The sequence below is a fragment of the Camelus ferus genome, chromosome 2 (genome assembly GCF_009834535.1).
Source record: "Camelus ferus isolate YT-003-E chromosome 2, BCGSAC_Cfer_1.0, whole genome shotgun sequence".
Classification (NCBI taxonomy): Eukaryota; Metazoa; Chordata; class Mammalia; order Artiodactyla; family Camelidae; genus Camelus; species Camelus ferus.
The window spans coordinates 27,123,711-27,150,410 of record NC_045697.1 but is presented as its reverse complement, the minus strand read 5'-3'; the positions used below and the strand labels follow the sequence as shown (position 1 = coordinate 27,150,410).

The window sequence follows — 26,700 nt, the reverse complement described above, 5'->3', positions numbered from 1 at the left end:
TTTGTTGTTATTCTCTGAGTCCCTTTGGAAGCCTTTTTTTAACCGAGTTAAACAGCTTATACTAGAATTTATCATGTAAAACTAGAGTGTAAGTGAAAATAATTTCTATATAGTGTTTAAGAAGATAAATTCAAACATAGATCCATCTGATTCTGAACAGATCTCCAATAATATTAAAAATTGTTTAAAGTTATTTTTCTTATTTTGTAAACCTTGGAGTGAGTCACTGCATTTCTAGAAAATGAAATGCATGGTATGATCATAGTGTATATAGATTTGGGTATGAGGTTGAATTTATGCCTATTCTCAAATACTGCATTTTTTTAAGCACATAAAAATATTCTTACTAATAACACTGAAAAGTTCCCACCACCAGGCATTGTGGAGACTTGCCAATTGCAATTTTGAATCATGTGTATTTTTCTGGTTCAAGTAGAGTACATCCAGTAGCTCAGCATTTCCCCTTCATTGTTGATTCTACTCTATTCTTGGGACCTTGTTCCCAAGAATTGGTACTAGAAAGGGGTGGGATTTTTCTACGGTACAGAGGTGACCCCGTTCTACAAATTTTATAATATAGTTACAGACACTGGAACCCGGGAACTTCCACACTACCAGAGGCACCAAAGATCCTCTTGGTACCATTTTGAACACTGAATTTTTATTTTATTTTATTTTTCTGAAAAGGTTTTATTACGCGCAGACGGGTGGGAGGGGCTCAGGCCCTCTTGGCGCCGCTTTCCTTACGGCGGCCAGGACGTTGCTCAGCTCTTCTCTCTTCGTCTGGCGCGGATGTGTGTCCCCACCCATTTCTTGATGAACTTGAGGGCCCGCTTGTCCTTGCAGACCTTGAGCAGCTGCACGGCCCGCCGCTCATAAAGGCGACGCCACACACGTCCCGGGCCATGTCCCGCACGAACTTGGTGTGCTTGGTGAGGTGCCTGCGGCTGCGGCTGTGCCTCGGCTTGCTCACGTTCTTCGTCACCTTGTGGCCTTTGCTGAGGCCCACGGCCATGGGGTAGCGCAGAGCCACGGCTGCTGCTTCCCAATGGCTGCCACGGCGGAAGGTGAACACTGAATTTTTAAAGACTCTGCCTTCCTAGAATGAAGAATGGTAGAAAAGAGCGTTGGCAGCTGTCAAGTTTTGTGCCACACTGAGCCTATCTACCTTGGCGTGACTTTCACAAATCCACAGACAGTGACACCACAACTCCTAATCAGGCCGAAGAGAAGCATCATGGTGCTGAATAATGATCCTAATTATGCTCTGTCTCAAAGGTGAGGCAAACACGTTTTGCATGTTTCCTTTTTATTCCTTTCACTGACCCAGATGTCGTGTTTTGGATTTCAATATTGGATATGTGATTGCATACACTCAGTACCATATTGGAACCACCCATTATTTGAGTCCACGTTTCATGCACCGAGGGTCTCTTATGACTGTAATTTCTTAGATTGTAGCTGAAAGCCTGTGACTTAAAAGAGCTTTGATGTGCATTTGACCTACACTAAGCATCTCTGGTCTGGACTAGAACGTTTCATATGAGGCTTTCTCCAACACGTTAAGCTCATTTTCCAGTGAAATAAAATGGCTTCTAACTTTTCAGTGTTGACAGGGAGAAATCACAAGGACAATTTGTCTTGGTAGCTAGAGAGCCCATCCCTGTAAGAGGTCATTCAAGTAATCGTTTTACCATGGTTTCAGATGCATTTCAAGGCAGCTCCTTTCTCAGGATTAAGCAGAAACTTGCAACAAAGGTTAACCTTTTGATAGTTGAGTATCTGATGCACTCTAATCTTAACCTATTCAAGTAATTTTAACACTTACAACCAGAACCTCCCTACTTTCTTTGGACCTCACTATGCTAGAGCTGTGGGAAACACTCTTCCTTTATAGGGTTAGCTCCAACTCTACCTCTAGCTCTTTGTCCATTCACTTTCTAGCTGACATCACCTCTGAAATGGATCCTGGGCTTTCATTTTCCCTTTGTCCACTCTCCTCTATTTTAGACACCAGGACTTGCTCATTGGGTATGTATATTGAACATGCTGATTTTGTTACAATAAACAAAGTCAGATGTCAGGCTGGGAAAATGGCAACTGATCATATCTCCACTCAGGGCAAGCCTCCCTCTTACCACGAGGACGAGCAGCACGTGTGTCATTAGAGGTTATTTTTCCTATGGGCCTATTACAGTCTCCTTTCTCATGGGGTGCTCCTTTACTGGATGAACAGCTTCATCAGTTTCAGTCAGCACTTTTCAGAGTATGGGCATAGGCACGGCTTTTTGAGTCATGGATCATGATTCATGAGTCATGTGTCTCCTCAATTCCTGGAGGCAGTTTTACCTCCAACATAGCATCAGAGAAGCCCAGAATCTGGCTAAAGATCACTCTTGGCTGTGCTACCTTGAAATGTGATTCAGTAACTCACGCATTTATTCATCCAACAAATATTCATTGAGCACCCTCATATGCCAGCCTCTAAGCCCAGTAATAGTGATACAAAGATGAGCAAAATACTACGTCATCTCTGTCCTCAAGGAGCTTGCTGTTTACTCTGTTTGGTTGGTTATTAATCAATGAAACAAGTAAGTGGAATCTTTTAAACTGTGGTAAGTGCTACAAGATTAAGGAAGCCTTCCTTGATAAGTGATGATTTGAGATGAAACCTGAAGAAAGGATGGGATTTGACTAGGTGAAGAGAGAGGTAAAGAACTTCCTAGATAGTGGCAACTGCATATTCAAAGGCCCTGTGGCAAGAGAAAGCAAGATGTGATCTGAGTGTGGTTGGCAGCTGGGGAGGGCATGGTCCAGTATGAAGTTGGAAAGGTGGGCAGGAGCCAAATCATGCAGGACCCCTTGTGGTCATGTTGAGGATTTGGTATTTATCCTCAAAGCAATGGGAAGCCATCTAAGTGCTTTGGTGGAGGGAGAAAGTGGTAAAGTCATCAGATTTATGTTTTGAAAATCGCTGATGGTAGTGTAGGGCAGAGGTAGGTGAGGACTAAGATATAAGTATGGAACCAGTCAGATAAGGCCATTGGAGTAATGCAGGTGAACAGGAAGGAAGCACAGTCTATAGGGGTGGCTACAGAGAGAGGAGGGTGGATGCCAGGTATGTTTAGGACTCAGTCACAGTTTGAATATAAGAAACGAGCAAATAGAGATTTCAAGGATGAGCAGAGAAAGACTATTTGGAGGGATCAAAGTTATCTCCATGAATATTTTGTGTTCATCTTTTCAGGTTCCTTTGAAATATATATATATTTGATAGACTGCTCTTGTCTTGAAAAATTAGGGAACAGGGATTTTCTAGGGAGACTTTAGTCTATAGTCAAGGGTAGTTGTTGACCATCATGTTGAGGTCCTCAGAGCTTTAGTGAGGATGGTTCATTGGGAAGACCAAACATATAGGTTAAATGATAAACATTTCCTACAGATATTGGTAGTTGGCAAACACGTCAACTACCCTCTTGTCATCCACACTTGAGGAACTGGTAAATTTCCTCTGGTCCATGCAGCCATAAGTTCCTTTCTGTTGATGGCTGTTTTGGTAATCATAGCTTCCTTCTGAACTATGATAAAGAAACTCTTAATCAAACCAGTCCATCTGTGTTTGAGACTTTCTCCAGTCATTTCTGTTTGCTGATTATCTATCTAGGCTGTTAATTGGCTACATTCCCTATAAAATGCACCATCTTGTATAGTGTTTGTTTTCTGAAGGGCAACCCTGGAGAAGACACCAGATTAACAGATATTACATTTATTGAAGCCTTTTTATCACCTTAGTCCCAACCCTGGGGTTAAACAGAATTCTATTTTATGTTTACTCTTCCTGGAAACTCTACTGTGAATAGTTCACTTGGAATAAGACAGATTTGCCTGGGAGCTTTATCAAACCTGAACCTCAGAAGACAAATTGGTCAGGTTGCTTCTTCAGTGTCCTTCTTCTAGTCACATTTAACACTCAGAGAACTCAGACTCACAGGGGATGCAGGGAATCTCCCCACTGGAGAGCACAAGTACTATGGGTTCTTCACCAACCTTCAGTATTAACTGACTATTGCAAGGAGCAGCTGGGTTCATGATGTCAAACATTTACTGAACATTTACTATGTGCCAGGTACAGTGATATGTGTTTTATATGCATTTAAAGCATCTCATTGAGGTGTGACATGTAGTAAGGTGCATGGAGCTTTATTGTAGAATGTAAATCTCAACGAATTTTTGTATATTATGCACTATGTAACTACCTTCCATACCCAGATCATGATATAGCAGATTTCCAACACCCAGTAAGACTCCTTCATTCCCAGACAATACCTTTACCTCCTCCATGGTAAACATTATTTTGAGCTCTATCATCATAATTTAGTTTTGCCTGTTCTTGAACTTTATACAAATGGAATCAGACACTGTGTGTAGGAGAGTCATCCATGTTGTTGCATGTAGCAGTAGTTTATTCATTTTTTATTGCTATGTAGTTTTCCATTGTGTAACTATATCATAATTTATTTATCCATGGTTGTTTTGATAAGACATTTGAGTTATTTTTAGTTTCAGGCTATTATAAATAAAGTTGTGAATGTTATCATGTTCTTTTTTTTGATGGCTATCTTTTGGATATATATGTCAAAGTGGAATTACTGAATCATGAAATACATTTAGTATACATTAGTAGATACATCCAAACAGTTTTCAAAAATGGTTATACCAGTTTGTACACTTACTAGCAGTTTCTAAGATAATTACATTTGCTCCACATCATCACCAACACTTAATATTATCAGTGTTTAATTCTAGCCATCTGGTGCATCTTGTAGTTTTAATTTGTATTTCCCCAATGACAATGATGTTAAGCACTTTTTAATACACTTACTGGCCATTTGGGAAACCTTTTTTGTGAAGGGTCTTTTGGGCCATATTTTTTTTAGTGTTGTTTTTCTTATTGAATTCTAGCTTGCTGTGTTGGTTATCTAACAATATACAACGTATTACCCCAAAATTTAGTGGCTCAAAATAAGAACAATTATTTTAATGTTCTCTCCATGATTGTGGGAGTTTACTGGGCTCAGCTGGCAGTCCTCACTTTGGGTCTCTTGTGAGGTTGCATTCAGATGGTGAGCAGGACTGGCATTATCTGAAATCTCAACATACCTGATGCCTGGGCTTAAACAGCTGGAGACTGGAAGAGGTGGAGCTCCTCAGGTATCTCCCTATAACTTGATGTAATTTTGTCTCATGGCCTCTTTAGCGTAGGGCTTCAGCACGTCCTACATGGTGGCTGGCTCAGGGATCCAAAAGGCTTATGTCCCAAGAGAACGATCCAGAAGTTGAATCACTTTTTATAGTCTAGCCTCAGAAGCCACATAGTATCATTTACACCACTGAATATTAATCAAAGCAGTTGCAAAGACCTATCTAGGTTTAGGAGAGAAAACATAGATTCCACCTTCTGATTGAGGGGAGTGGCAACTATTTGGAAGAACATGTGAGGCCAAAAATATTTCTGTGGCAATTTTTTGAAAATAAAATCTACTACAGTATGCCATCTGGACACAATCCACATTCCTCTCGCAGGCAAGATATACTTACCTCCTTCCCAAAGATCTCCCAGCATCTCATCTCATTATAACAATATCTGAAGCTTGAGGTCCCAAGATGAGCTTATCATCTAAATCTGGTCCTGATGTGGATAAGGCTTCTCAGGTACAGTTCCTTGAATACCATCCACCTCCATCCCCATCCTTATCTGAAGACCTGTGAACTAAAGTTGTCTGCCCGGCACATTCCCAACATACAATAATGCAACAGTCATAGGCGAGTTGCAATAAACACTCTTGGTTAAAATTGAGGGTGAGGGTTGGGAGGCATACAACAGTTACTGGTCTGTATTCTGGCTGGGTACATGCAGGGCTGAGTCCACTTCCTGGTAATGAGTCTCTGTGGCTCTTAGTTTCAGTCTTTGGGCTCTTGGTTCCACCTTCAGGATTATCCTTCTTCCTCCAATAAATGTAGCCTGTGTTTGCAGCTGAGTAGTTTTCTAAGCCTTCTTCCTGTCCATAGATGTTTGAAGGTCTCCAAACCTCTTTCCATTGTGTACTGTCTTGGTCCATTTTAGTCCAAACTCTTACAATTCCTTTAAAAAAAAACCTTTATGGATTTATTTTAAAATCAAGAGTCCAAACATTATGCAAAACCATACCTCCATGTCATTTCGAGACAAGCCCTTCCCTCTGGTTGGCTCTCTGTAACCCTTCTGTAAGAACCAGGCTCCTTGTAAAGCTGAACTCCCTGTAAACGGACTGGTATTCTGAGAAGCCCTATTGCTTAAGAGTCTCTTCATTAAGGACTATTTGTCAGTTTGCAAGGGTCTGTGAAATACTATCAGGTCTTAACAAAGGCACTTAGTGGCACACCCTCAGTTTCATCTTCAGACCATGTTTTCATCCTCATGCCCTGGATTTGATCTCTGCTTAAAGTCATTTCTTAATTTGAGCTTTTTTTCTTTTTTACCATATGAGTCTGGGAATAAGAAATAACTTCATTTTTGAGCCCAACCAGTCCCAGACCCTCTATGATGCCCAGTTTATTTCTCTCCTTATTTAGTTTCTCTCTCTCCTCACCTATTTTACTACAGGCAGTGAGAAGAAGCCAGGTGGTACGCACAACACTCTGTGTGGAAATGTCCTTGGCTATATCACCTACTTCATTATGCAGATTTTCTATTTTCCACATAGCCACAGGTTACAGTGTTGTTAAACTTTCCATCACTATATCATAGGGTTCCTTCCCCCCAACCCCCACCCCTAGTTTCCAAATCACTCTCCTCACTTATTTTAAGCTCTCACCAGCAGCGTACTCAAGGCTCTTATGTTTCCATAATAGCTTCAGGCCCAAGCAGCTTCTGCCCAACTCCTCCCCCAAAGGCACTCCCTCTGCCTCCCCCACCAAGCCTCAACTGGGGCAGCTCTACAGTGGGCAGGAACATTTGCTCTCGGATGACTCACTCACGAGGCTGGCAAGTCGACGCTGACTATTAGCTGGGTTGAGTGATGAAGGCCTTGGTTCCCACCCAGATGGGCTTTTTCATATGGTTTATATTTCCTCATAGTGTGGTGGATGGATTCCAAGAATGAATGTCCCAAGAGAAATGAAAACTGTATTTTTTTTTTAACAATCTAGCCTTGGAAGTCCCGTAGCATTGCTTCTGCCATTAGTCAAAATAGTCACAAAGGTCCATCCAGATTCAAGGGAGGAACATAAACTGTACCTTTAGATAGGATGGCAGCAAAGTTCTGAATGAGCACACGACATGGGAAATATTATCACAGACATTCTGGAAAATATAATCTGCTGTCCTTTCCTTTTCACCCTGCTAATGGTTTCTTACAGTTAATAGAAGTTCTTGATTTTAAGGCAGTCTGATGTACCCGTCTTTTCTTTTATGAGTAATTCTTTGTGTGTGCTAATTAAAAAAACTTTGCCTGCTTTAAAGTTACATTATTGTACTTAATCCTATAAGGTAGGTATGTGTGGTATCATGGCCCTTAGTTTTCATAGAAGAGACAACTGAAGCACAGAGAAGTTAAACATTTGCTAAACCTATTCTGATCGTGCCTGCATCCCTGGGACCGTCTCAGAGGTGAGTCTCTCTCTGGAAGCCTGTTTGCCTATCTGTGTTTTCCTTCTACTCCTCCAGAACAAACAACCCATGGAAAGCAAACTTTCTCAAGTTCCTAGATGGTCTTGTAATGTGTCATAAAGGAGAAGAAAGCTTCTTAGATACATCTGACTGAAGTCAGGTACAAACTTGAAGAGTTTGTTTTGTTTTGTATTTTTGCTATTATTATTGTTATTATTTGGTTTCATTTAGTTTCATCTCCAGGCAAAAAATAGGGTAAGGAAAAGAGAACTGCATGATTCTAGTCCCAAATGGCCCGAAAAGTGGGTCCTATTTTTAGGATTGCACATGAATAGCTACACAATCTTAAGCCTAATGAGGAACGAGTCCGTAAGATATGAATAAAAACTACCTGTTCCATGTGCTTCACCAGATTGTCATGAGGATAAAATGAGCTAATGGACAGAAGTCAACTCTAAGAGCAGTGACTCTAATGCTTCTTTATAAAAGCAACACATCTCTCCAAGAGGCAAGCCTGCAGACAGAGGGGAGAATAGAGCCATTTGCTAGCCAGAGTGTATCTTAGGAAAACTTTGTGATCCCAATAATGTCATCGTACATAAACACCTATATTTTTATCTCAGCTGTGCTACCAGGCATTTGGGAGACTGCCAGCTTTTTGCAGTTGCTCCTTTCCTCAAATGAACTACTAGGTAATTCAAGTTAAGTGACTCATTGGAGGAGGGAAGAGGCAGCTCAGAACTGTGCTAGTTCATTTTGCAGGTTTCCTGTTAATTCAGGTAAAAGGTGAGGAGTAGAGTGGTGTGTTACAGGATAATTGTCCTTTGCCAATTAGGAACAATTTCAGTTTTGAATTAGTTACGGAATGTGACAGAGCAAATAAGTTATTTCTTTTAACTTCTCACTCTGCTTCAAGTGACAACATCCTAGAATTATTTTATTTACTCTTTAGTTACTAAATGACAGGCTCAAAAAGTTCTGACATCAAAAGAAAGTGTAAGCTCTAATCAGGGCCAAGTTGAAAAATGGCTAATATTTACTGAGTTCTAACTATGTGTCAGACAGTTTTTTTCTTTTCTTGTCTTTTTTTAAATAGCGGTCCTGGGTATTGAGCCCAGGACCTCATGCATGCTAAGCATGTGCTCTACCACTGAGCTATTCCCACCCACCTCAGACAGTTTTCTAAGTGCTGTACGTGTTAACCCGTTCAATTCCCATGACAGCTCCAAGAGTGAGATGTTATCATTTTCTCTATTCTGCAGATAAGGAAGTGAGGCATAGGAGGGGTGGGGATGCAGAATTTAACCAATGAAGTTGGATGCCAGAGGCTGCCCTTGGAATTTTATGTTATACCAACTCTCTGTAAAATACAGGATTAAATGTAAAGACTGATATTAAAAATATCAGCCTAGAGACAGCTGATTACTCATGGCTGATAGCCTGACACAGGTAAATAAGAAGAAACCCTTTCGTCCTATAGCTGGGGAGGAAAAATGTCTTTTAGTGCCAAAGCAGAAGTGTCCAAGAGCCAATCACTTCTGCAGAAAGGGAGGAACCAGTGCCAAATCTCATCCAATCCAGGAGCTGTTCTCTGTCTCTCTCAGATCAGGGTAGGTGTAATGACTGCTCTTGCTGCCACTCCACTACTACAATAAAATGACTGTGGGCAAAATGAGAACTGTGCAGACATTTCAGAGAGTTGTTCAAGGGAGGAAAACAATCCTACCTCGACTTAGTCAGTGATGACGCTGAAATACAGCAGAATGGAGAGAAATTCTACACAGTGACATGACAAAGTGATACAGTGTGTTACCTCTCTAAGGCAAACACACTGGTACCTGAATAGCAATGGAACCCAAAAAGGGACCAGTAAATGATGCAGCACCAACGTGTTGAAAGGAGGATGAAGATGAGCCTTCAACCATGTCTGGTGAAAGTTTCCTTTCATTCCTTGGAATGAAAATCAGAGCTAGACACTATGCTTGTTATGATGGTTGTAGGTGTAGCTCTACTTGTTTCCCTCTGGAGCACTTCTCTTACCAGACTTCAGCTGCCAGAACTTGTAACTCTTTGTCTCAGCCCTAAGGGCTTTCTTGAGAATCCAGAGGTGAATTAGCCACCATCACCACCAACACCCCATCACCTGTCACCACTCCCACACACATTGCCCAGCAGGCTCCAACCAACGGCCAGTGGGAGATGGTGGGTGCATAGCCCAGTCCCCTCACCTCTCAGCAGGAGACTCAGATATGCTCTTTTTTTTTTCTGAATTGAAGTATAGTCAGTTTACAATGTTGTGTCAATTTCTGGTATATAGCATAATAGTTGTTATACATATACATACATACACTCATTTTCATATTCTTTTTCAGTATAGCTTACTACAAGATATTAAATATAGTTTCCTGTGCTATACAGTAAAAACTTGTTGTTTATCTATTTTATATATTAGTATCTGCAAATCTCGAATTCCCAAACTATCTCCCAGAGTCCCCCATAAGACTGAGCTCCAATAACACACAGAAGAAACATGCTTTGAAACACCATTTATTGGCTTCCTGTCTTCCTTCCCCATTCTCTTATTAGTATTACTTGGGATGAGTTCCCAATTGAACCACTTGTTTCAGAGTCTGTGTTTGGTTTGGAAACCCAAACCAAAATATTATGTTAACATATACTTAAATTAGGGCTTAGTAAACTGCATGTAATTTTTATTCCATAGTATGTGTCTAGTCCTAATGAAGCAGCTCAGGCATCATTCTTGCTGGTCAATACCTGACCTGGGTGGTCCTGACAAACGTCCTACGGCTTCTCATGCTCAGGTTTGGGCAAGTCAGTTGATGAACTAGCGTCTTCTGAGTATAGACTAATCTGCCTGTGTTGTCTCTGCTGGACAACTGACCAAGTGTTTCATAGCTCTAAGTTAACTTTTCCCAATTTTCAAGAAACGTTGCTAGAATTATTTAATCTATTCAACTATCAGCTCCAGCATAGCAAGAATCTTCTCCATCATGCCCAGGGCTATGATAGCCCATAGTTCCTAGAAAAATGTCTAGTGTGTAGAAGATACTAATAATTAGTGGATAAATTTTTTAAAAAAGAGTAAATAATGTTAAATGCTGCATGAGCACCTCATTTGATATAAATTATTAAGTTGAGCTTCTTTTTAAAAATGGATGTTTGTCAAAGACAATGTATATCATTAGACTAGATAATAAGCATGAAAGATATTAGCAAGGTAATTGGCAATTACTGTTGTTGGAACTAAGAGTTATGAGCATGTTCTAATTATCATATACTTGTGCATTCTTTTGGAAGACAGCATGGGTTTTAATGTATGACAGACTTGGGTTCATGCAATTTACTGGCTATATACTTTGGGTAAATTACCTGACATTTTTGAGGCCAAATTTTCTCATCTGCAGATTGGTAAATGCTATATTTCATTGAATCAAAGATGTCATTAGTTATAAGATGTATCATTATTTTATGCACTGTTAAGAATGAAAAAAAAAGCCAGTTAAGCTGTAATAATATGCTTTCTAATCATGTGAGTTTTAAGATGCATTCTGAATTCAGAGATATTAATATGTGAACAAAGATGCATTTTAGAGTCGATACGATATGGAGCAATAACTACCTTAAGAAGTTATTCTTATGTGGATCAAAATGGATATTTTATAATGTAATAATATGTGGTAAATATATATTACATTTAAAATACGTAAAGCACATATCAAAAATAACAAATAAATATTAATTATTTCTTCCTCTCTTTGGATCAACTCCTTAGTTAAAAATTTAGCTGTTTGATAAACACTAATTTCATTCTATTATATTCAACCAGATAGAGGAAAGGAAGTGTACAAATACCAAGAAAGTTTATTTTTTACAAAAACAAGAGCTGCACAAACAATTGAACCTTGATATGTTAGATAATTGATGAGGCAAAATACGGGAGAAAAGAGCATTCAACTCTGAAGTGAGAATCATGACTAATAAATTCAGAGAACAATCCATGAGGATTAGAAAATAACTGTGCTTAACTGATAAGATGCTAAAAAATCAGCAAACCGTTAAATAGAAAGAAATATTTTACAGTTGAGGCTGCTGCAAATTTCACAGGGTTCTGAGCCAACCTTTTGGATCAGTAATGTCACAAAGAAAAGAAGACAATGTTAGAAGCATTCACTTTAAAATCAGGATTAAAGTAAAGATGCCACTATTACCACTGTTAGTCTGTTCAAAATTGTACTAAAGGTTGTATCCAGAACAATAAGATAAAAAATTAAAAAACTATAAGGATTGGAAAGGAAAAAATAAAAGGATAATTATTTTCAGGTAAGATGATCTTCTGCATGCAAACAAATAAAAAGCACAAAAAAACTCACGAGGAATAATATAAAAACCAGTTATATTTCTATACACTAGCAACAGTTAAAAACAAACTTTAAAAAAAAAGGTTTGCAATAGCCGCAGAAAGAAACTTAAGGTAACTATGAAAAAATCTAACAAAGTTGGGCAAAACCTTTAGAAAGAAAATTATAATAAACATTTACTGAAAAACATAAAAGCCTAGATAAACATAGAGAAATAGCATGGTAATGGCAAGGGAGACAGAATGTGGTAAAGATGTCAAAATTTCCCCAATTTTGATCTATGGGGCACTCCAATTTCAATCTAAATTCAAGTAGGCTTTTCATGAACCTTGATAACCTAATCCTAAAATTTTAAAGAAAAAAAAAAATTGCCAGGAATAGTAGGATCCTCCTGAAGAAGAACAAATTGTTGATACTTGCTGTCATAAATATTAAAACTCACTACAAAACCACAGCTATAAGAGTGTATAATGCTGGCATGGGGGTTGACAAAGAGATCAGTGGAACAGAATAGAAAGCTCAGGTACAGATAAAACAGACGGAAACTTAATATATGATAGTTGTTGCAAGTCAGATCAGTGGGCAAAGGACAGTGTGTTCCATAAATGGTGCCAGGATATGGTGTTTTTCCACATGGGAAAAAGTGAAAGTTGGATCCCTGTTTCATGTCAGATGTAAAAATCAATTCCTGATATATTAAGGACCAAAATGTGGAAAGCAAAACTTTAAAAATATCAGAAAAGAATGTAAGTATCCTAATGATCTGGAATATGGAAAGAGGTCATAAATAAGATATAAAAAAGCACACATGTACACCAAAAACACAAGAAAAAAAATTATGAATTGATTGTAGTAAAGAAAAAGTAAAAAGAAGGTTAGAAACTGGAAGATTTGAAACCCACGTATACCTGACAAAGGATTAACATTCATATTAATAGTAATAATAATAATAATATATTCTGAATGAATAAAAAAGACAAAATCTTGGTATAAAAATGAACAAGAGACATGAAGAGGCTTTTCAGAAGAGGAAACACCAATGGCCAATAAACATATGAAAAGATATTTAACCTCCATATTAATCAAGGAAATGCAAATTAAAACCACGCACAAAGATTGAATACACCAATGGCCCCAAGTTTTCAGAATCCACATGCTTTGGCACTGCACTCCCTCACTGCCTCTGGTCTCGATCATGTCCAACCTGACAATAGCAAACTTATCATAAGCAGAGCTTACACAAGCACTTGTGTGTTTCTGCTCTTTCTCTTGCTCTTTTGTCTTAAGCATCAGGACAGGCCTAGACTTCCCTATTGGAGGATGAGAGACCCATGGAACAGAGCTGCATTGTGAGGCCGTCCTAGACCAACCAACTCACTGATGACCTGACAGCTGTCTGCAAGCCATGAGCAAGCCCAAGTGAGATCAACAGAGCCTGGCCGAGATCAGCAGAATTATCTAGTCTACCCTTGACTAGTGAGAAATAATAAATGGGTGTTGTTTTAAGATACTAAATTTTGGGGTAGTTCGTATGTGGCAATGACTAGCTGATACTGGTGCCATTTTACAGCCATCGGACTGGCAAAATTGAGAAGTCTGACAATGTCAAGAGTTAGAGTGTAAAGCAATGGGAACTCCTAACGCACTTGTGGTAGAAACTAGTATAACCACTTTAGAAGATAATTTACCATTATCTTATAAAGATGAAAACACTTCAGGCCCAGCAGTTAACATTTCTGTTGTATATGTGTTTGCATGTGCACCTTAGAAAAATGCATGTTCTGTATGATTAAAATTATATAGTCCTGGCCCATAGGAGATTACTTTCTGGGGGAACCAACAGTGGATTTCAACAGAATGTGCCAAATATAAGGGAGCTGTTGGATTATAGAGGAAAGAAGTATTTGATGAAGTATCTGTGTGGGAGGAGGTGTGAGAGAAGGGTGGAGGCTCGAAGGGGTAAGGAAGTATGTGAGTGATATTTTGCTCACTGGATAGGCAGAAGAGGTACAGATTGTGGTTGTGGGTGGCGGTCATGATTAGATGCTAATGAAATGCTGGAATCTTTTGTAGACCATCCTGCCATGCCTTTTAATGTCAACTAAAAGACACTAATAAAAACGTCCATTTTTACATATTTGTGATTTGATTCTACTCCTATTATTAGCACTATGCAGTAGGCATTGTGTTTATTTTGAAGATTGTTGACACATTTTCTCTGAAATCCAACAGTTTCTCAAAAAAAAAAAAAAGTATTGGAAGTATAGATTATTTAGTGTATTTAGTCTAAGAGATAATAGATTATCTCTTAAATTCTTCCCTAATTTACAAGTCATTTTCATAAAGAAAGTATTAAATATCTGTTGTGTTTTAATTTAAGTATAAGTCATTGAGGTGAAACATAATGCAATTAAAGAATTACAATTTTATATATGCCAAATTTATTAAAATATACTTGAATAGGAATTTATTTGAAAAGTTAAATATTTAAGAGGAAAACAGGATTTCTTAAGAAACAAACCGTGTGTTGATTTTCATTTGAAATCTAAATTTAGTAATATTTAAAATATCAATAACATTCATATAGTATTGATGTTATGCTATTGATGTTAGTATCATTTATATTGATTATATTCATGTGAAGAAATGTGGTATTTCTTGTAAAATATTCACATAATTTCTCATTTTAATTACTAGATTTGATATTTTGAATTAATTGTGCATTGAATATCAAATGATGCAATTAATAAATTGACATAATAGTGTTGCCTTAAAGAAACTGCATCATATTGGGAATTAGAAGGAAAGAGATGGATAGTTTTTAGTTATATATAGACTTTTAAATACAGATTTTAATTCACAGTATTTGAAGCATATTTGATTAGCCTGAATAAAATTATTTATTATGTAGAGGGAGCTACCTATTTTTAGTGAATGTAAGATAGTAAAAAATGAAGAAAACAAAACAAAACAACAAAAGAAAAATATATATTCTAGAGATATGTGTAAGAATGTTCATAGCAACATTGTAAGAGCAAAAAATGCAAACAAGTGTCTGACATCATGAAGAACAAATGATTTGTAGTAATTACATAAAATGGAGCAGTGAAGATGAGTAAACTAAAGCAAAATGTATCAACATGGGGGGAGGGTATAGCTCTGGTAGAGCGCATGTTTAGCATGCACAAAGTCCTGGATTCAATCCTCAGTACCTTCGTTAAAAAAAAAGAATCAAACTCGATTACTTTCTCATATCATATATCATAATTGAGGACTGAAAATGGATTAAAGACTTAATTGTAAGACTTGAAACCATAAAACTTCTAGAAGGAAAAAAGTATCAATATGGATTAATCTTATAAACATAAGATTGAATGAAAAAAGCAAATGGCAGAAGAATACAAGCAATAGGATACTGTTTTATATAAAATTCAAAGAGCTACAAAACTATATTGTTTAGAGATACATACAAATGTAGTAAAATTATAACAAAGTATTGCAAAATCCAGCATGGCGAATTCATTGGGGAAGGTAGAAAGACTTCAACAGTTTTGATAATATTCTATTTCTTAAGTTGGGTTGGTAGGTATACATATAACCATTTTATTATTCTTTATATCTAGTATGCTATACGTTCATTCAAAAGAATTTATCTAGCTATCGATCTACCTACCTACCTACCTGTCTATCTAACTAAGGAACCACTCTTTCAAAACATAAAAAGTAAAGAGAGAGAGTTAGAAGCATGCCTCTATTTCTATGTCCATATCGTTGTGGTCATGTGTAGAGAGCAGAGCCGAGGGTATCTTGCAAATGCTGTACTTCTTTGTTGTCCTCACTGGGGAGAATGATGGGTATATGCTTTGTTTCCTGCAGTTTTTTTTTTTTCCAAAATCAACAGTTTCCAAAATATTTCATTTTGTTGTTTAAAGCACATGCCGTTTCACTGTGACCCCAGATAACATTTTCTGAGCACATGAGCAGCGTGCTGCTTCCTGCACAAACACTGATGTGGAAAAGCAGATGATCATTAACTACCTGGAAGGATGAATATAAAGAGACAATGGAGATCAAACACAGGAGAGCTACAGTTCTCTCAAGTGTCCATATTATTCCCTGATGTAGGAGAATGTAGGAGAGCCTTTTCAGAGGCTAGGGTTGCTTTTTAACTTGTAGTCAGCCGACTGATATCCACCAAAAAACCTTGAACTATGCCGGATGATTAGGGCAGAAAAACATACAAGTACAAACCCAAGAGAAGTGAAAATATATATCCACATGAAACATATACTAGAATGTTTATAGCAGCATTATTCATAATAACTGAAAAAAGGAAACAACACAAATGTCTGTCATCTGAAGAATGCCCAAATGTGGTATATTGATACAATAGAATATTATTGCCATAAAAAGCAGTGAAATATTGATACATGCTACAACATGGATGAGTCTTGAAAACATTATACAACATGAAAGAAGCCAGACATATATTGTATGATTCCATTAATGCGAAATGGAAGTTCAGAAGAGGTAAATCAATACAAACAGACGGTAGATCATGGTTATCAGAGGCTGGGGCCAGCAAAGCAGGTGGTAGGAATGGCTCCTAGTGGGTGTGAGGTTTCTTTTAGAGATGATGAAAATATTCTGGAATTAGATAGTGGTGATGGCTGCACAATGCTGTGAATATGTTAAAAACTGCTGAATTTTATGCTTCAAAATATAAATTTTATGGTATGATAATACATTTGTGAATTATGAGTTTAAAAAAGCAAATCCATTTTGTTAGGCATGATAGTGGTTACTGGTGACAGTGGAGGCAAGTGATAGAAGAGAGCGTGAGAGGACTCTGGGGTGCTGGTCATGTTCTGTTTCCTGATCTGGGCACTGGTTACACTGGTCACTTTGAGTTAGAACTGTGCCCATAAGTAAACCATTTTTGGATATTTATTTTTATGGGTTGAATTGTGTTTATCAAAAAGATATGCTCAATCCCTGCTACCTCAGAGCGTGATCTTATTTGGAAACAGAGTCATTGTACATGTAATTAGTCGAGATGAAGCTATGCTTGAGTACAGTGTGACCAATATGAGTGGTGTCCCAGAGGAAGAGGACAAGAGGAAGAGACACGATGTAGCCACAGAGATGCAGAGATGGAGGCAGAGAGTAATGCTGTCACAAACCCAGGAAAGTCTGGGACTACCAGAAGCTGCAAGAGGTAAGGAAGGATCCTCCCCTAGAGGCTTAGAATGAAGCATGGCCCTGCCAACACCTTGATTTCAGACTTCTAGCCTCCAGACTGTGAGAGAATAAATTTTTGTTATCGTAAGACATAGAGTTTGTGGTACTTTGTTATTACAGAAGCCCTAGCAACCAGAAACACTTATTATGAATAAAATCTTTGAATTAAAGAAAGAGAAGAACATATAATCACCAGTAGAATGGACAGGCCACCAGACAGAGGCGCGTGATTGCTTTGTTCTCACCTTAGTGCTGTGCGTCTTGGGCATGTCTTCCCACTTCTCTGAACCTCACTTCCCATATCTGAGAAAAGAGACTGCAGAAAAAAGGTGTATCTAAAATTCATTCTCATTCTAATTTGGTGAAATATGTTGTTATACAGCCACCCCTTTGTGTCCTTGGGTTCTACATCCATGGATTCAACCAACCGTGGATTGAAAATATTTGAAAAAAAATTTCTGGAAATTTCCAAAAAGCAAAACCTGAATTTGTCACATGCCCAGCAACCATATAACACTTACAGTGTATTTACAACTATTCACATAGATTTACATTGTGTTAGATATTATAAGTAATCTAGAGATGATCGGGAGGATCTGTGTAGGTTGTATGCAAATACTATGCCGTTCTATGTAAGGGACTTTAGCATCCTTGAGTTTGGTGTCCGTGGGGTCTGGGAAACAATCCCCTACGGATATCGAGGTATGGCTGTGTAAAGAGCCACATAATTTGGTTGTTTAAAGCAGAATTCATGGGGTAGTAGTAAGACAATGCTAATTACTGACGTTTCATAGTCCTCCATGTGGATGTCTTTAAGGTGGTTAAATTGAGCTCTGATATCTATTACAAAGAAAGGAGGCTGCAGGCCGTGGCCTTATTTTCTCAGATTGGAGTGAGCGTGGTAATTCTCTGTGAAGGAGAAGAGCCTTTGGCTCTAGAGACAGCTCTATTCCTGCATTTATCTCTTCCATGGCTGCATCTGTTTCCCACTGCAGCCTGGTCCTTACTGGAATTGCTTCCATCGGTCATGTATCTCTTTGACTAGGGGAACAGACTGGCTCTTCAGTGCCAGCCTAGAGGAGGAGAACGAGGGAGCAACTCCCATGGAATGAAGAGAACTCCTGACTTGGGGTTGGATACCTGGGTTCAAATCCCACGTCTCCCACCTTGTAGCTGTGAGACCCGGAGCAAGTGTTGTACTCTCTGAGCCTCAGTTTCCTCATCCACAATGGAAGTGAAAACCTGTTCCTCACAGGGTAGTTGTGAAGATTAAATTCATTCACACATTTGTTAAATATTTATGGAGCACCAACTATATCTATCTATATCTCCCATGTATGTATATATCATCTATCCGTCTACCTACCTACCTATCTACTTGGCACTGCAGATACAGCAACATGAAGAAGACAACCTGAGCCGTGATTTCCAATCTCAGGGAGTTTCTAGGGTAGAGGAGAAGATAGATAGCGAATAACAAGTTAGGAGTGCAATGAATACTGACTTCTAACTTGTTAGGGATTTGGAAAATGAGCAGAAGCCACATTGTGGAAGACAAAAGGGTAGGAGGCAGGAAGAGCATTCACAACGGGAGCATGTAAGATGATTCTGAGCTCTTTGCTGATGTTGGCTGAATCAACAGCGAAGCAGTTGGTGATGGGACTGAAATATGTGTGAATTTGGTAAGATCATAGCTCAGAGGCAACTTTTTCCTGAAAATGTATAATTTGGTAAGTTTCCTCCCAAACATGAACCAAAGTTTCATTTAACTTTTTTCAGATGTGAACTAAGAACCATAAAGTGAACTGATTTTTATGCTTCCTTTTCCAGAACACTTAGCAACCCTCTGGGGTAATTTGTCTTTCAGATCTCTCTGGTGCTCTGAATCATCTCATATTTTGATTACTTCTCCAGCTACTTCTGAAAATCTGAATAACACAATTGTTCTTTGTCAAACATAGTTTCTTAAGTGTCTGTAGCTCCTTTGTGGTGATTAAAATCACACAACTTCTGTAAAGGTACAAGTTGTCTAGGTTGTTGAATACCATGTTTATACTGTCATTTATCAAAGCCTATTATTAAACTCAGTAAGGGGCAATGGAGGGGAGCTATAGCTTAAACATTAAAGTTTCAATCACCAGTAATAAGAGAAAATGTGGATTTTGCACTTAAACCAAAGATTTTAAAAATATTACTTGAAAACACCAGAGACAATATCAATATAGTCTGCTTTCCCCCATTGTACTGTCCAATATGGTCACTACTAGCCACATGCATCTATTTAAATTTGATTTAAATTAATTAAAACAAGATAAAATTTAACATTCAGTTCCTCACGCTCACTAGCCATGTTTCAAGTGTTTAATAGCCACATATGCTATTGCAGATATGGAATAGTTTTGTCATCAACAAAAGTTCCTTTGGACAGCACTGCCTTAGAAGGTCTATTCAGTAAAAAGAACTATGAAGCATCCTTGCACAAGCCTGGATAAAATGAGGCTTTATTTATTCTTAGAAGAACATTAAAAATCTTTACAGTCACTTCTGGAAATGCATCCTTTAAAAGGTAGATCTGCTGCTAATGGTTAATGAACCAAATTGTTTCTCATGGCATTATTACAAAAATTAATGTAGAGGTCCATAGTAAGAGAACAGTGAATGGTTTACAGTCACTAAAATCATATTTGTAGAGACCATACAATGACACGAGAAAAATGCTAATGATACTAGTTAAAAAAAACAACCACCAATACCATATGACACCAAAATATACTCAGCATTGTAATTTCTTAGCAATTAGCTTATGTTGGTTTTTCAATTTTTCCACATTTTTTTCAATGAGCATGAACTATTTAGTTGCTAGAGAAAAAAAATTAAGTACAAATGTTTGAGGTTTGGGGCCAACATGCCATAAAGAATTGATTCCTGCCAAAACCCACAGGAGCTTGAAATGGGATCTTTCCCCACTTGAGCCTTCAGATGAGACCTCATTCTCAATTTGTCAACTATTTGATTGTAGCCTCATGAGAGACCCTGAAGCGGATCCAATTAATTCATATCTGGATTCCAGACCCTCAGAAACAATGAGATAATAAATGTGTGCTGTTTTAAGGCACTAAGCTTGTGATGATTTTGTTGCAGAGCAATAGGTATCTAATACACTTGCCCAAGGACCTCACTGGGAACGATCCTGATCCATAAAATGGTTTCTCATAATGTTGACTCTCAAACGTGTAGCTTGAAGTGTAGATGCTTGTTATTCAAAGTGTGGCTCATGGCCACACTGTCAATCTCTGAGATTGTTAGTAATGCAAAAACCCAGGCTCCATCTGAGACCTACTAAATAAGAATCAGCATTTTGACAAGATCCTCAGTTGTTTTATATACTCATATTAAAGTATGAGAAATGTTGGGGTCCCTTTTCCCCAAAGAGATGCCCCTCTGTGAACTTGCCCACTACATTGTAGTTACTAGCCCTGTTTCCCACAGGGTTGGAAGGAACCTTGGTTCAGGCCACAGAAGTGTAGTCATCCTTATCCTGGGTCAGTGGGGCATACTCAAGTTACCCCTTCCACACTCCTTACTAGGGAATATCTCTTTCAAAAGGACTTATGGCCTCAGTATCTAGGTAGATAATGTGCTGATCTCCTTTTTAAAATTCTACTTCTCTGGGCCCCTGTTACTCACATAAAACATTGTTGGTATCCTCAGCAATCTTTCAGTCTAGTTAGAAGGATGGGGCATCTCACAGATCAGTAAGTAACAAAATACAATGAAATGCAAGTTGCTCAATTTTGGGACAGAATGGCAACCGGTGACAGGCATGGTTAAGAATAGGGTTTATGGAAGGGTTGGGACATGAACTGATCCCTAAAGGTGAAGAGCACACAGGACACTGAAGGGTGACAGATGATGAGGAAGGAGCAGGTAGGAATATTTACGGGGTCTCTGGTGAACTTGAAAGTAGACCAACATGGCTGAAGCATTCACTTTAAGTAAAGCAATAATGAGAGATCTAGGAAATAGAAAGAAGTCCACATTGTGAAGGGAGCTATAGAAAGAAAAAAACAGAGAAAGGAAGGAATGAAGGAAGATAGACAACAGGGCAGACTGGTGTTTCAGCTAAGTTGTGTTATTTCCTCTAGTTAGAAATAATCATGGGATTAACTCATACAACATGTAGAGTCTGCCTTAAACTATATAAACACTTTGTAAGATTGTGTAATCTTTGTGATGTCCTCAAGTTCCTCTTTTTCTTATCTTCTTTCTGGTTTTGTGCAGCCATTTCAGGAAAATCCTTGATGTCAAAAGGCCCACATGCTATCTTTCTGGACATCACACAGGTGGGAGCTATCTGGGGTGTGGTGGTCCACACAGAACTCGGGATGTGGTGAGATTAACCCCCACAGAGGGGCAGAGTTTGTGGCAGCAGGTAGTAAGAGCCAGCCACACAGACTAACTTTTGGCTGTGATGAAAGTAAGACAGGGAGAATTCTTGTTACCGACCATGGGTCTTGGCAACGGAACGCCCCATATGGGATTCTCAGAGTTCCAAAGAAATTGGCAGCATCTGGGCGATGTTGAGAAAGGGCCCTCCCATCCTGCAGCTCTCTCATCCTCTCCACCCAGCTCCACACACTGCAGGCACCACCAGACCCCTCAATTTCTCTCTGTAGATCAGCCCTCTGTGTCCTAACCAGCCTACACTGAAGATTATCACCTCAACCCCTGATACTTAAAAGCTGCCTAAAGCCTTGAAAAACCTCTAAGATGGTATGCTTTTCCAGGAAAAACCCTAAACTGGGATCCTTCTCCTCAACTGCATTCTTCATTCTTATCCCTGGGCTACTAAGCACAGTTACAGAGCATCACTCAATCGAGCAGATAGGTCCATGAAAAATTCATGGGCTGTAACCCCAGCTGTACCCTCCATGATGCGCAGCAGTGCATACACTGGAAGGCTCTCCCGTTCCCTTCAGGGATCATGCAAATTTTTACTACTCTCAAAATCTCTGAGAATTAGCAAAAAATACCCCTTCCTCCAGTTAGTTTAATCTGCTGTTATAGCACAATCTGGACAGCTCTGCCTTGGGGAATGAGGGAAATGGGATTTCCAGAGTCCCAGGGGGAAGCATCTTTGGCTGCACACATGTATGTGCCCAAATTCTTACAACCTGCGCCACCCCCTCCCAGACCTTGGGTCCTCACAGTGTCAGCAGCCCGTACATTCCTCACATCCCCAGGGAAAGAGGAGTAGGGTTGGAGTCTGGTTGGCACTCATCAGGCAGGCATCTTCAGGTGAAAGAAGAAACTTCAGGGATCCTCAGAGAATGACTGACATAGGACACAGTCATGCATGCGTGTGCACACGTGAATGTGTGTTTAAGTGTGAGCACCAGTGAGAGTGTACACATGTACTTTTCCAGGTGTGTGCTGGCCTTGTGTGCAGCGTGCGCTTATATGCAGGAGGCTCTCCTCTGCTTTTCAAACTGTTGATCTCGTTTCACATTCTGGGATAAGTTAATTTATGGTGCCTGTGTGGTACATGGCTCAGACATCTGTACTGATGGCTCCAATCATGGTCTCTTCAAAACCCTTGCATCATTCCCAACCCTTCCATTGTCAAAGGATGGATTTGCCTCCATCAATGTGAACCTCCTCAACTTTCTATTTCTCACCTGCAATTATATTCACATTGGTGCCTTTCTTTGGCCTTTTCCCTTCAGTTTCAAAGCACCAGGTGTCTGCTATTCATTCAAGGCCAACAACCCCTACACTCTTGATCCCAGCAAGACCTTGTGACATTACTTATCCCTTTCCTCACATCTTCCTCTCTGTGCACGTGCCAGTTGTCCTAAATAATCAATTCCATTCCATGAAGACCTTCTCTTGACTCCCAAGATCCCTCTCTAACAGCCACCCCTCTTCTCTCTCAGTCAGGCTTCTGATAAGGAACTCTCCCCAACTATCCCCACTTCTTCATCCTCTGCACTTAATGTCTTTCCACAAGAGTCCTCTGTAACCTCCCCGCTGACTTGGAGGATAACTTTTTCAGTCCTATGTTACTGGACTACTCTGCGCATTTGATGCGGACTTCTTTCTTTAGGACAGTCTTGCCTCTATTCTGCTTCCATGATACTTCCCTATATGGAATCTATCAGTCGGCGTGAGGACCATGTCCAACAGCCCTGACTAGGATACTCAGCCACACTCAGAGTCCCTACACGTGGCATCCCCACGTTCTCCTGAGACACAGGACACTGATCCACAGTGGAGGACGTGCTGAACAGGTCCTGGATGTGAAGCAGCCATGGGAGGCCCTGGCCAAGATCAATAAGCAATAAGTAAGCAAATAGCAGAAAGAGAGAGAAATAGAGATAAAAAGAGAGACAGAGAGACAGAAAGGAAATCTATACTAGCTGAGAGTAGAAGTAAGAACTGTGGGGTAGCCCAGAGACATGTGGGGGGAGCCACACATCCTGCATTTATTCTCTATGATCCCCGGTTCTGATTTGCTTGAGAGCTTGAGGCTTGGCTCTTTTTGTATCTGTATCATAAATTATCATAAATTTACAGTATTTTAAGCTAGTGTTTACGTTTCTGCTGATTGCAATCAAAAGGAAGCTTGCCTAAGATAAGACACCTTGTACTTTGTAAGGTTTGTCCTCCAAAATGTGCATTTGTGGGTTTTATTGAGCCGGAATCATGTGATTCTTCACTATAATTCTCTCTTCTTCTTCACAGAGAAAAACCATATAACCAGCCATATCAATCCACCTGATTTTAAGGCTCTAGCAGCAAATGGTCTTAGTTACTTACATGCAATTTTCAGGGGACGGTGTGCCCATGAGACAAAACTTGACCTGGTCAGGAATGAGGCAGAGATTATGGACACCACTGCTAACCTCGCGATCGGATTCTTCTGAGGTCTACTGACCATGTTGGCAAAATTAGGACTTCTCTATTTGCAACTTCCTGAGTTATGATGAAAAATATCTAATTGAACAATTGAATCTTAGCATCCCTAAAAAATAAATCTCTTTTGGTATAATTGATGACGGTTTCTGGGCATTTAAAGTTCTCAGTTCTCCTTGTATTGACCACCAGGCTCAGCTCCGCCCACAGTTATTGTTGACCCGTGCTCCTCTGCCCCTTCCCCTCATGCATATGCATCACGGTGCAGCCTGCATGTACTAACTCTGTCACTGCACATGTGCTCACACCCTTCTCCACCTCTCCACTAATCCCTGCCCTTCTTTCAGCTTAGCCTACGTTGCACCTGCTCCATGAAGCCTTGCTCAGAGAGTCCAGTTGCAGTCCTTTTGGTTTTGGACTTCCTAGAGCCCAGTGGTTCTCAACAAGGAGTGCTTTTACCCCCAGGGCACATTCGGTAATATTGGAAAATGTTTTTGGTTGTCTCGGCTGAGGGAAGAAAGACTGCTACTGGCATTTAGTTGGTAGAGGTCATCCTACAGAGCACAAAACAGCCCCCAACAAAGAATTATCCAGTCCACTAATGTCAATAATGTTGAGAAACCCTACGTTGAAAGCCTGACGTTGGCACCATGCGCCCTATCATCTTAATACTCAGTATGGTGTAGAGTCTTAGGGCTGGATGGGAAAGTTTAGAAATCATCCTGTCGCCTTCCTGCATTGTATGGGGAAGAAGACTGACCTGGGAGAAGCTGCTGAAAGTCACTGTGTAAGTCATTGGCACAGCTTTATCCCAGACCCCTGGGCCTTGACCATTTCCATTTCATCATGCAGTTGTTTCCTTTCTCCCAGGTACCTCTGAAAAACTTCTGTAAGCAAGGTTAGGATCTATTGTTACATATATAACGACTCTCCTCCCCAACCTCCTACCCTCAGCCCAGTACCAGGAAGACAGTGCATGCTTGCTGTCAGATCAAAATAGATTTAGATTTTATAAAATATCATTTGATATCCCCTGCAAATGTATTTTTCAAAGAACTGTAGGCTTCTCTCCTGGATATAACCTCTCGAACGGAAAGATGACTACATCTAAATCACAGAAAGAAGAAATTCTACACAGACCTTCTGTGGAAGTATTTGCAACTTAATTAGAATAAATACCAGCCAACTGAACCTCACACATTTAAATGACGGTGATGAAAATTACCACCTTAGCAGCACAGAGGAAAACAGGAAAGGTTTCTACCAAGGGAAATGATTAACTGAATGCTTACAGAGAAACTGGAAACAAAGCAAAACACAATTTATGAAAATTGTATAATTTTGTATATGTGATTCCTGGGAACTCACATTTATAGTACATTCCTATAAATAAATAATTTTCCTTGAAAAAAAATGCATGTAAGCAGCTGTTGACACAGAATTCAAAGAAACCAGGATAAGTAAAAAAAAAAATGACAGATTAAGACTTTATAATGGAAAAGGAGAGCTAAATGGCTAGTATTCTGCATTTCAGCGGCAGAAGCATATAGACAGAAGTTCAAGGGTAGGCCTGGAGTGAGCTGACCCTGGATTTGAGTCTTGGCAGCACCCAGAACAGCTGTGTGACTTGGGTGAGTGCCTTAATCCCTCAAATTCTAGTCTCCTCAGCTTTGAAGTGAGGATCAGTGACAATACTTCCCAAGATATATAACTGTGAGGATTTGATGATGGAACACAGGGAAAGTGCTTGCCCCAGGACTGGGCTAAATTTAGGAGATAAAGGACTGCTAATGTTACAACTATTTCCACCTATGATCCTTTAACTTTATTTCTGAAAAAATGGGAAGATCATTTAGTCTTGTGATGTTAAATTTTAATTCCCTCAGAAGAAATATGACATCCTTTTCCTCATGTGAATGAGAACCTTGATCACATTTAAAATAAAACAATAAGCAATGGCTTTTAAATATGCCTATGTGGGACTTTTTTAATCTTGTAAGCAAATCTGTAGGGTTAAGTACCTGGAAAATAATTTAAACTTGATTTTCTTTCCTTCCTTCCTTCTTTCCTTTGTCCCTCCCTCCATTGATAAGATGTGCATATATATGAGATTGTGTGACAGTGAAATATCTGTAGAGAGTACGTGTCAAGCAGCTAAGTGTTATGGAAAAGTCTGAGAAGGGAAATTTTAGAGCCTTGGTTTCCAACCCTGGCTCATACTAGCAATGAGATACCAGGCAAGTCACTTAACTATCTCTCATCTGTAAAATAAGGGGCGTGGTAGATAATTACTAAGGTTTCCTCTGGCTTTAATTACTGGATTGTATTTTTATTTCTGGAGAGCCATAAGCAGACATCCAATTTGAATAGGTTGTTTAAAATGGTCCTGTCTTTTTAATAGTAAGTTCAATTTGTAGGAAAAAATGAAACATCATTCATTTTAAAAATGATATTTTACATTTTGAATAGGTATCTTTGTCCAAGAATTTTGGTACATTCTAAGTTCCAGAGCTGGTT

At 39.2% G+C, this 26,700-nt stretch overlaps 1 pseudogene; it reads right to left on the bottom strand.

Moving 5' to 3' along the window:
• Nucleotides 1-693: 693 nt before the first annotated feature.
• LOC102520073 lies at nucleotides 694-9,573 on the bottom strand (annotated as a pseudogene).
• Nucleotides 9,574-26,700: the final 17,127 nt, after the last annotated feature.